The 8823-nt window shown below is 41.3% G+C and overlaps 1 long non-coding RNA gene across 1 annotated transcript; it reads right to left on the bottom strand.

Annotated features, from left to right (window-relative positions):
* Window positions 1-2240: 2240 nt before the first annotated feature.
* On the bottom strand, window positions 2241-8425 carry LOC110015381 (uncharacterized). The gene is made up of 2 exons (XR_013656447.1): window positions 2542-8425; window positions 2241-2409 (listed from the first exon to the last, which is right to left on the bottom strand). It is a non-coding gene; the product is annotated as an uncharacterized LOC110015381 (long non-coding RNA).
* Between the last annotated feature and the right edge of the window lie 398 nt (window positions 8426-8823).

The raw sequence follows: 8823 nt of genomic DNA, 5'->3' as shown, positions 1-8823 counted from the left end.
CGAATTCACATTTGGCAAGGTTTAGAGTGAGGGATGCCGCTGATAAACGTTCGAACACATCCCTCAATGTAGCAAGATGGTTAGACCAGACATCAGAATACACAACAATGTCATCTAAATATGCTCGGCAGTTCCGCACATCACCAAGGACTTTGTTAACGAGTCTTTGGAACGTAGCCGGAGCATTACACAATCCAAAGGGCATTACCGTGTACTGTAGAAAGTGATCTGGTGTCACAAAGGCGGAAATCTCAGAAGCCCTTGCAGTTAAGGGAACTTGCCAGTAACCCTTCAACATGTCCAACTTGGTAACATATGTGGCAGGACCAACTTCATCAATACAGTCATCCATTAAAGGTAATGGATATGCGTCTGGCACTGTCACGGCATTTACTTTCCTAAAATCAGTGCAGAACCTTGGACTGCCATCCGATTTAGTATCCAGTAAGCAGGGAGAGCTCCAGGGACTATGGCTTGGGACTGCAAAGCCATGTTCAAGGAGATAATTCGCCTCCTGCTTCAATATCCCTCGCTTTACTGGATTGACCCGATAAGCATGCTGCTTGACTGGATCGGGCTTGGTCAAAGTAATGTCATGAGACACAACAGTAGTCCTCGTAGGGATGTCACCAAAAAGATCCGGGAAGCAAGAAATGAGCTCTTGGATGTCATTCCTATGACAGTCAGAAAGATGTGATAAATACAGGGGGAGGTTGGACAGTATTTCTGAGTTGTTAAGCCTAGCCACCCCTGATGTTTTTTCACATAGCCCCAGCCCAGCCGAACTAGACTCTGTAATGGCTGTAGCTATTGGAACAACAGGTGAAACTGAAGAACTAGCTGTGGACCCCAGGGTTTCACCTTCCCTTGAACAATACCTTTTCATCATGTTTACATGACATACTCTAGTTTTCTGTCGACGGTCAGGCGTCTTAAGTACATAGTTTGTCTCACTGAGTTTTTTCTCAACTATGTATGGACCAGAAAACCTGGTAGACAACGCAGAACCGAGTATAGGTAAGAGAAGTAGGACTTGATCACCGGGCTGAAAAGAGCGAACCACTGTTTTTCTGTCGAAGTGTCCTTTCATCTTTTCCTGAGAGGAGGCTAGAGTGTCACGAGCGAGGGAACATGCTTTTTTCAGTCGCTCTCGTAACTCTACAACATACTCAGGGAAATGTCGAACAGGCTTCTCAAGATCCACTAATCTCTCCTGTAGAATCTGTAGTGGTCCTCTGACCTGATGTCCAAACACTAATTCAGCAGGGCTGAATCCCAGAGACTCCTGTACTGCTCCACGGGCAGCAAACATCAAAAAGGGAAGGGACTCATCCCAACTCATACGAGAAGCCAGGCAATGCTTGCGGACCATTGACTTCAGTGTTTGATGAAATCGTTCTAGTGCTCCTTGGCTCTCCGGATGATAGGAACTAGATGTGACATGACGGATATTCAATCCTTTTAATACTTCTTTAAAAACCTTGGACTTGAAGTTAGTGCCTTGATCTGTTTGTATTACTTTTGGTAGACCAAACACAGAGAAAAACTTCACCAAAGCCTTAGTAATAACATTAGCTGTTATTCTCCTCAAAGGGACCGCTTCAGGGAACCTTGTAGATGCACACATGATGGTGAGTATAAACTGGTTTCCGGTTTTTGCCTTCGGCAGTGGTCCCACACAATCGACAATGACCCTCTCGAATGGTTCCTCATGCACAGGAATAGGAACGAGGGGGGCAGGAGGAACTACTTGGTTTGGTTTTCCTGCTAACTGACATATGTGACAAGTGCGACAGTAATGAATGACATCCGACCTGAGTCCAGGCCAAAAGAAATGTTTAAGGACACGATCATAGGTTTTTGTAACCCCCAGGTGTCCCGACCACGGGTGATCATGAGCCAGCATCAACACCTGAGGACGAAAGACTGTAGGCACAACCACCTGATTAGTCACTGCCCAGTCCTCACTAGGGTTTCCGCTTGTCCATCGGCGCATTAGTAAGCCATCATTGTAAAAATATGCAGTTTTCATTTTCTCAGCCTCTGTAAGAGAAAGAACAAGCGCATGACATTTCTTAATGGATGTTTCTTCCTTCTGTGCTGCGATGAATTCTTCTCGTGTAGCTGGTAATTCAACTGTTGTAGGACACGATGTTAAAGACTTAGGTGAAACCTTAGGCAATCTGCTAGATCTGCCCTTCACCGAAACACATTCTCCAGCAAGAAAGGAATCAGACAAATCAAGACCGTACTTCTGTGTTTGAGCCCTGGTGACAACACAATGAGGGAAACCTTCAAAACCTGGCTGTGGATTCTCAACACCTAAGTCCACAACAGGGTTTTCTGTCACCTCAGGAGCTGGTACAACCTTTCCACCCGCTATGTCGTTTCCGAGAATGAAATCCACACCTGAAATGGGCAGAGCAGGGAGAACTGCTACTTTAAAGAAGCCCTCAACAAGAGAAGAACGCACGTGAAGAAGATGCAAAGGAGCTGAAAGGTATTTCATGCCAATCCCTTGGACTATTGCATTAGACTTACATGAAGAGCCCTCAGTTAATGGCAATATTCCTTCCCGTATGACAGATTGTGAGCCGCCCGTGTCTCTCAGCATAGTCACCGGCTGTTGGTTGTCTGGATGGCCTGTTTCTGAAATGAAACCCTGAGACACAAAAGGTTTGAAACATGGGTCTAAAGTTTGAGGCTTGTCCATACCTGGCAAACTTTTGAGCAGACCCATGCCTTTAGGTTGAGGTGATGTGGATGACAATTTGCGTTTCAGACCAGGACAATCTACAACAACATGGCCCCTTTTATGGCAGTAGAAACATTCACGACTACCACGAGGGGAAGTTGATAGTTCTCTGGGCTTATCCTGAGGAAACGATCTAGGCTCCACTCTCAGAGGGCGGGGTCTTGCTAACCCTTCAGAATGAGACAAGAACACAGTCTTATGGGTTAAAACAAACTCGTCAGCCATCACTGCTGCCTTTGACAATGATGTAACTTTTTGTTCATTGAGGAACACAACGACTTTCTCTGGTAATGAACCCTTAAAGTCCTCAAGAAGAACAAGCTGACGGAGAGACTCAAAATTGTTTTGAACTTCACTGGCCGAACACCACTTGTCAAAGAGAACACTTTTTTCTCTTGCAAACTCAACAAATGTGTGACCACTAGGTTTCTTGTGATTCCTAAATTTCTGCCTGTATGCTTCTGGTACAAGTTCATAGGCACGCAATATAGACTCTTTCAGCACTGTGTATTGTAAGCTGTCAGCAACAGAAAGAGAGGATACAACTTCCTGAGCTTTTCCCACCAGCTTACATTGAAGCAATATGGACCACATGTCCTCTGGCCAGTCAAGAGCTATTGCCACACGTTCAAAAGCTTTAAAGTAGGAATCCACCTCAGACTCACGAAACGTAGGCACCATCGCTATGTTTCTGCTTACATCAAACCCCCTTTTCCCGTTAGAAACCGCTAAAGCAGTAGCAGTGTCTGCCATCGAAGACTGTGCTGCAGAGTGTTGCAAAGCCTCAACCTCCAGCTGCTTCAGCCGGACTTCCTTGTCCGCCTCAATCTCCATCCTGCGAACCTGCAGGCGGAGCTCATACTCTGCCCGTCGCTCTCTTTCTCTCTCCCTCTCCTCTGTCTCCAGACGTAGCCGCGTGAGGCGAAGCTTAAGCTTAGCATCCCTGCTAGAACTCCCCAATTCGGGGGACAAAGGATCAAAGCGTGGTAAAGTCGCAGGAGGGACCTCAGCCTCCTCTACCTTTCCTGGAGGCGTGACAACACCCACGGCGTTGCTGTCAACAGCCACACCGGCAGTTTCATCTTTAGAGACAGACGGGACACTGGCAACAAGGACCTTTAACTCCACTAAATGCTCTATAAGCTCAGCCCTGAGCTCTCTTTTAATGGCATGTCTAGACACTGGTATACCAAAATGGGCGGCAACACACAATAAGTCGGCCTTACGACAAGACTCAAGGACTTCGATCCTCGGACTATCAAGGAACGCCTGCAAAGTAAAGCTCATTATTGATTCTACAAGAATACGCAAACGGTAACAACAAAAAAACCACTTGCTTACTCCAGGGTTGCGTGATCCCGGACGAGCCCCCACTTGTTACGTCCCTGGGGAGGGCGCAACAGTACAACCATGAAATAAGACAAGTAGTCAAGGATGATGTATATAAATATGGTTTATAATATTCAAAGACTCAGGCTGCTGCAAACAATTACCTGTGGGGGAGGAAGTGACGTTTGGGTTGTGCCAAATAAATAAACTCAATATAACAAAACCAGGCCTAACTCTGCAACTAAACCCATAAATCAAAAGAACAACAAAAGACTACCTAACTAGTCTAAATACAAACATACAAAACATTACAAGAAATGGCACCAACCCCTTACCTGGTGTGTCTAACAAAGTTCAGCCTGCGTGTGAAAATGTATGGGGCCCCAAACTTGCCTGATCACAACCTCCCACCACGTACCTGAGGAAAACAGCTTAGTCAGAAGCATGCAGCCAAAAGAGAGTCAGGATCGCAGTGAGTGTCAGCCAGAGACAGTTCACCAGACTCTGCCAGGCTCAGCTCCCAGGTGTGCTTTAATAGGCTCCGGCTTCCTGGTAGAGGAGCACCACATGACCAGCAGGCGGCCAGTCACAGCTGATGAAGCTGCAGTCCCAGGTGAACATCATCAGGAAATTAACTGAAGTGAAACACAACAGGATGAAAGCAAAGCAGAGGGCTGTGCCTGTAACACTGTCCTGTATTAAGTTTTCAGTTGGGTTCTTTATGCCTGCTGCATGACATTGTTATGTTATGGATGCCTGCTGGCATTAGGACAATTGAAACATTTTTACAACTATTACAGAGATAAAATGAGTAATGCATGGTAAATGGTAAATGGCGTATACTTATATAGCGCTTTCTACCTTCTTTCGAAGGCCAAAAGCGCTTTACAGTCACAGTCCCATTCACCCATGCACACACATACATTCACTCACCTCCCACCACAGGCAGGGTGGGGTTTAGTGTCTCGCCTAAGGACACTTCGACTCATGGGCATGCAAGGCGGGAATTGAACCTGCAATCTTACGATCATGGGTCGACCGCCCCACCGCTGCATCACAGCCGCCCAGCAAGGACAAGAAATACTTGTCAAAGAACAGGAACTATCATTTAGGTCAACATTTTTTTTTTTGGATACTTGAAATAAACAATCCAGGTAATGTTGTTGTTATGTCAAATGTTCTTTAAATATACCGTTTGGTAGCATCTTTTGCAGTGGCATCAATTCGTAGTACCTTCTTGCTTGCAGTTTAATTGGAGTCAACACAATTTACAGAAACTAACGGTAGGACTGGTGGCTTGTGCTCTACCTGGCTTTTTAAAAAACCACAGTAAATGTGTTTTGCCCATTTTGAGACAGCGAGCCCACTCACATTGAGGTGGTACTTAAGTTTAATGGAAAAATGAACATGCCGGTGAGCCCAATTTAGCCAGTTTGGAACAAAAATGGATTGTAGAGCTGCTGCTGCCAACCCAATGATGGAAAAATCTGCATAAAAATCTGTCTAAAGGCAGCAATTAGGATGTTCTGTTTTCCAAGATGACTGTTGTGGTTACAAAGCTCAAAAGCTTCATGACTCCACTAAGAACAAAAATTAGAACATTCTGTGTACACTACATTGTTCCTTTGTTGTAAAATGATTTTGAAAGCACCTGGGAAAATTGATCCTGCTGCAGTTGTAGTAGTAGGCATTTGATTCCCAATTCAGCATGCCACCTTTGACAGATTTGTAAAGTTTGTGCAACAAGACTTTAGGCTGGTGTTTCACAAAACCAAGACACAGTGTTGTTCTAAGCCTGCAGCCCTGACACAATATCCAAACTGAAGGCCAATTTTCACATACCAGGGGAGCCGCAGAGCAATGTTCAGTAATGAGCCCAGATTCTGCATGCAGCAGCTGGATCAAAGGGTCAAAGTGTGGGGAAGACATAGCGAATGCTATGCTGATTGCTAGAATAACGCCTTTCTGTTGAGGCGGTGTGATGGCGTTGAGTGATATCTGCCTCAACAGAAGTGATTTTTGTTAAAAGTATATGGTAAGGCTAAATTATTCCCTGAACTAAGTTTAGTCATTAACTTTGCTTTTCATGATTGTGTTCATTAATTGCACAATGCCAAATTAAATCATAATTTACTCATAAATGTCTGTGCTAATGATTTTTAGGACAACTGGGAAAAAAAACAAACAAACAAAAAAACACTTTCTTTCAAAAGCCAGTTTTATATTAGCAATCTGTAATTTACTTTGTAGATGGACTTTTGTACTTCAACTAATAACTGTCAAAAAATATAAAATAAAATACAATACAAAATAAAATATAAAAGTTTTTTTTTATATCTGCAGTTGTTTCATCCCATCCTATTGGACTCTTGTTTAAATAGAGACACACATTTTATTTTAAAAAGTGTTTTTTCTTTCAGCAATTCTTCCAGAAAGTGAGCTGCTGACCTTTTTTTTTTGGTAAATTAAATGATTTCACTTAGGAGAACGCTAAACACAGACCAGCAACCTAACATTTGTCTTGGTAAAATAGTAATTAACAACCTTGATCTGCATATGTAAATGTTTTATTTGCCATCATTTTGGAACTTAATAACAGTGTTTGAACCCCTTAAACAGTTAAAAAAAAATGCAGGTTGTGCAGGCATAGATCATCTTCTACCAAAACATTTGTTGCTAAAGGTATTACAGAATTCCAAATAAAAAGTAGCTTGTATGAGCAAAGGATGCACAGTATGATGAACCAACACATTCAGATTTATTAGATGCAGGTAACACCTTCCAAGTGAGTAATCATATGTTTACATTTTTGCTAGACAATTAAAAGGTTGGTTTTCTATCACCAAGGTATGGAAAATCATGGATTTATTGTTGATTGATACAGAGACCCTTTATCTCATTTTTTTTTATTTTTTAGTATGTTTTGGTGTCTGGAATTTTTTTTTTTTGATTTCTAAAACAAACATTTTTTAAATATTTGTTTTGCCTTTTTAACCGTTGGGATTTTTCAAAGGTTTTTGCATAGCAATTTGTTGATATGATTTGCACTTCAGGGCCACCGTAGATACTTTGGCCAAAATGACATGCCTTCTAATAAGAAGTTGCGCTTACATAGATAGGTAATGTCAGCTAAACTGCTGCAAAACGGTTGAAATACATTGGTTCCAGCTTAACATAAACATCTAAAAGCAAACAAACATTCATACAGTTCCATTCTTCCCAGAATAGTATACACATCTTTCAAGAAAGGTCATAAAAATGACACAGTCATTTCAGCTGGTTGGCTTTCTGGCAGTAACTGAGGCGCACAGTTAAACCAGAAAAATTCCGTTCAGCGTGCTGTGCCAAAGAATGCCGAAATGATCACCATTGAGAGGCATCGTTGCTTGCTTGGTCTGCCGTGCTTTCTCATTGTTTCTCCACCTTTCTTTCATAGTGCTAGGGATTAAATGATGCCTTATACCCCATGCCAAGGCCCTTCTCAAAACAAACCATTCACAAACAAAAATCAATCAGGCAAATGCAGTTAGCAAACAAAGAACAGCCACTGCATGTCTATAGACTGTGAAAAGACATTTTAAGACTCTGTGTGCTTGTTAGAGTTACAGCAAGCATGAATATTCATTTACAGATTTGATTTCCTGTCTTTTCATTCTTTTTTTTGTTATTTTAGATTTGTGTCCTGCACAAACTGTTGCAAAACCATATCTCTGTCAATTTTATTCGCCTTTTTATTTTTCCTGATTCCCATTGGTAAATTTTACCTCCAATTTTAACATTTCAGCCTACAAACATGTCAAATACACTGGTGCAATCAAGTTAAATGTTTCTAATTGTGTTGTTGCTTTAACAATTCATAATTTAAACCCCCACAGCCATATAACAAAGTGTATCAAAATATGCGGCTTCCAAACTGCTGCACGCTTGCAACTCCATCTAAATACCACTGCATCTGATTGTGAGCCAAAATATTTTGTGGACTCTATTCTATTTGGAAGAGGAGTTAATAAACACCATCTAAGCTAAAAAGTGGCTCACAAGAAAAAAAATATTTGCAATAAAATCTGAAAATGACAGATGTCAGAATGGTTTTACCTTAAATTCTGTTGGCTATACTCCAAACAACAGTAATGGATTCATTTTTACCTTGTTAGTCCAATCAGAAAGAAACTTGATGTCAAGAAAACAGAGACTTGCATCCTTTGGGACCCACCTGCACTTATTTTGTCAGGAGGATGGCTAGATCACAGCCTGACACTGCAAACAAGACAAAGTGAAATAGCTTTTTTTTTTTTTTTAAATCAGCTCAGTAGATAAATGGAGAAGAACGGTTAAACTTCCTAAAAGTAATACAAGCATTTTTTTGAGGGACAGTCAAAAAACCTTTAAATACAGATAGTGCGTGATAAATAATAATAATAAAAAACAGGTTAAATGTAACTCCAAAAAGTGAAGAAGAAATTTTTTTTAAAGTGCTACAAACTTACATAATTTAAATGTAACACTAATGAAGGAATTTCAGAGGTGAAGGCCAAAATAATCGTATGAACTGCAAGATATTATTATTACATTAAATCAAGAAATTTCTTTAAAAACATCAGAAATAAAAACAAAAAAAATAGAAATTTGTATTTTTAACCTTTTACGAGAATTATCATATAACTTTAATAGCAACCAGATAACCGATAATAATAACAGATATATTTATTTTGTGCAGCAGTTTGGTTTGGCTGTAGAGC

This window comes from Oryzias latipes, chromosome 6 (genome assembly GCF_053564925.1).
Source record: "Oryzias latipes strain Hd-rR chromosome 6, Olatipes_Hd-rR_3.1".
In the NCBI taxonomy this organism is placed as follows: Eukaryota; Metazoa; Chordata; class Actinopteri; order Beloniformes; family Adrianichthyidae; genus Oryzias; species Oryzias latipes.
This window is presented reverse-complemented; position numbering and strand designations above follow the sequence as displayed.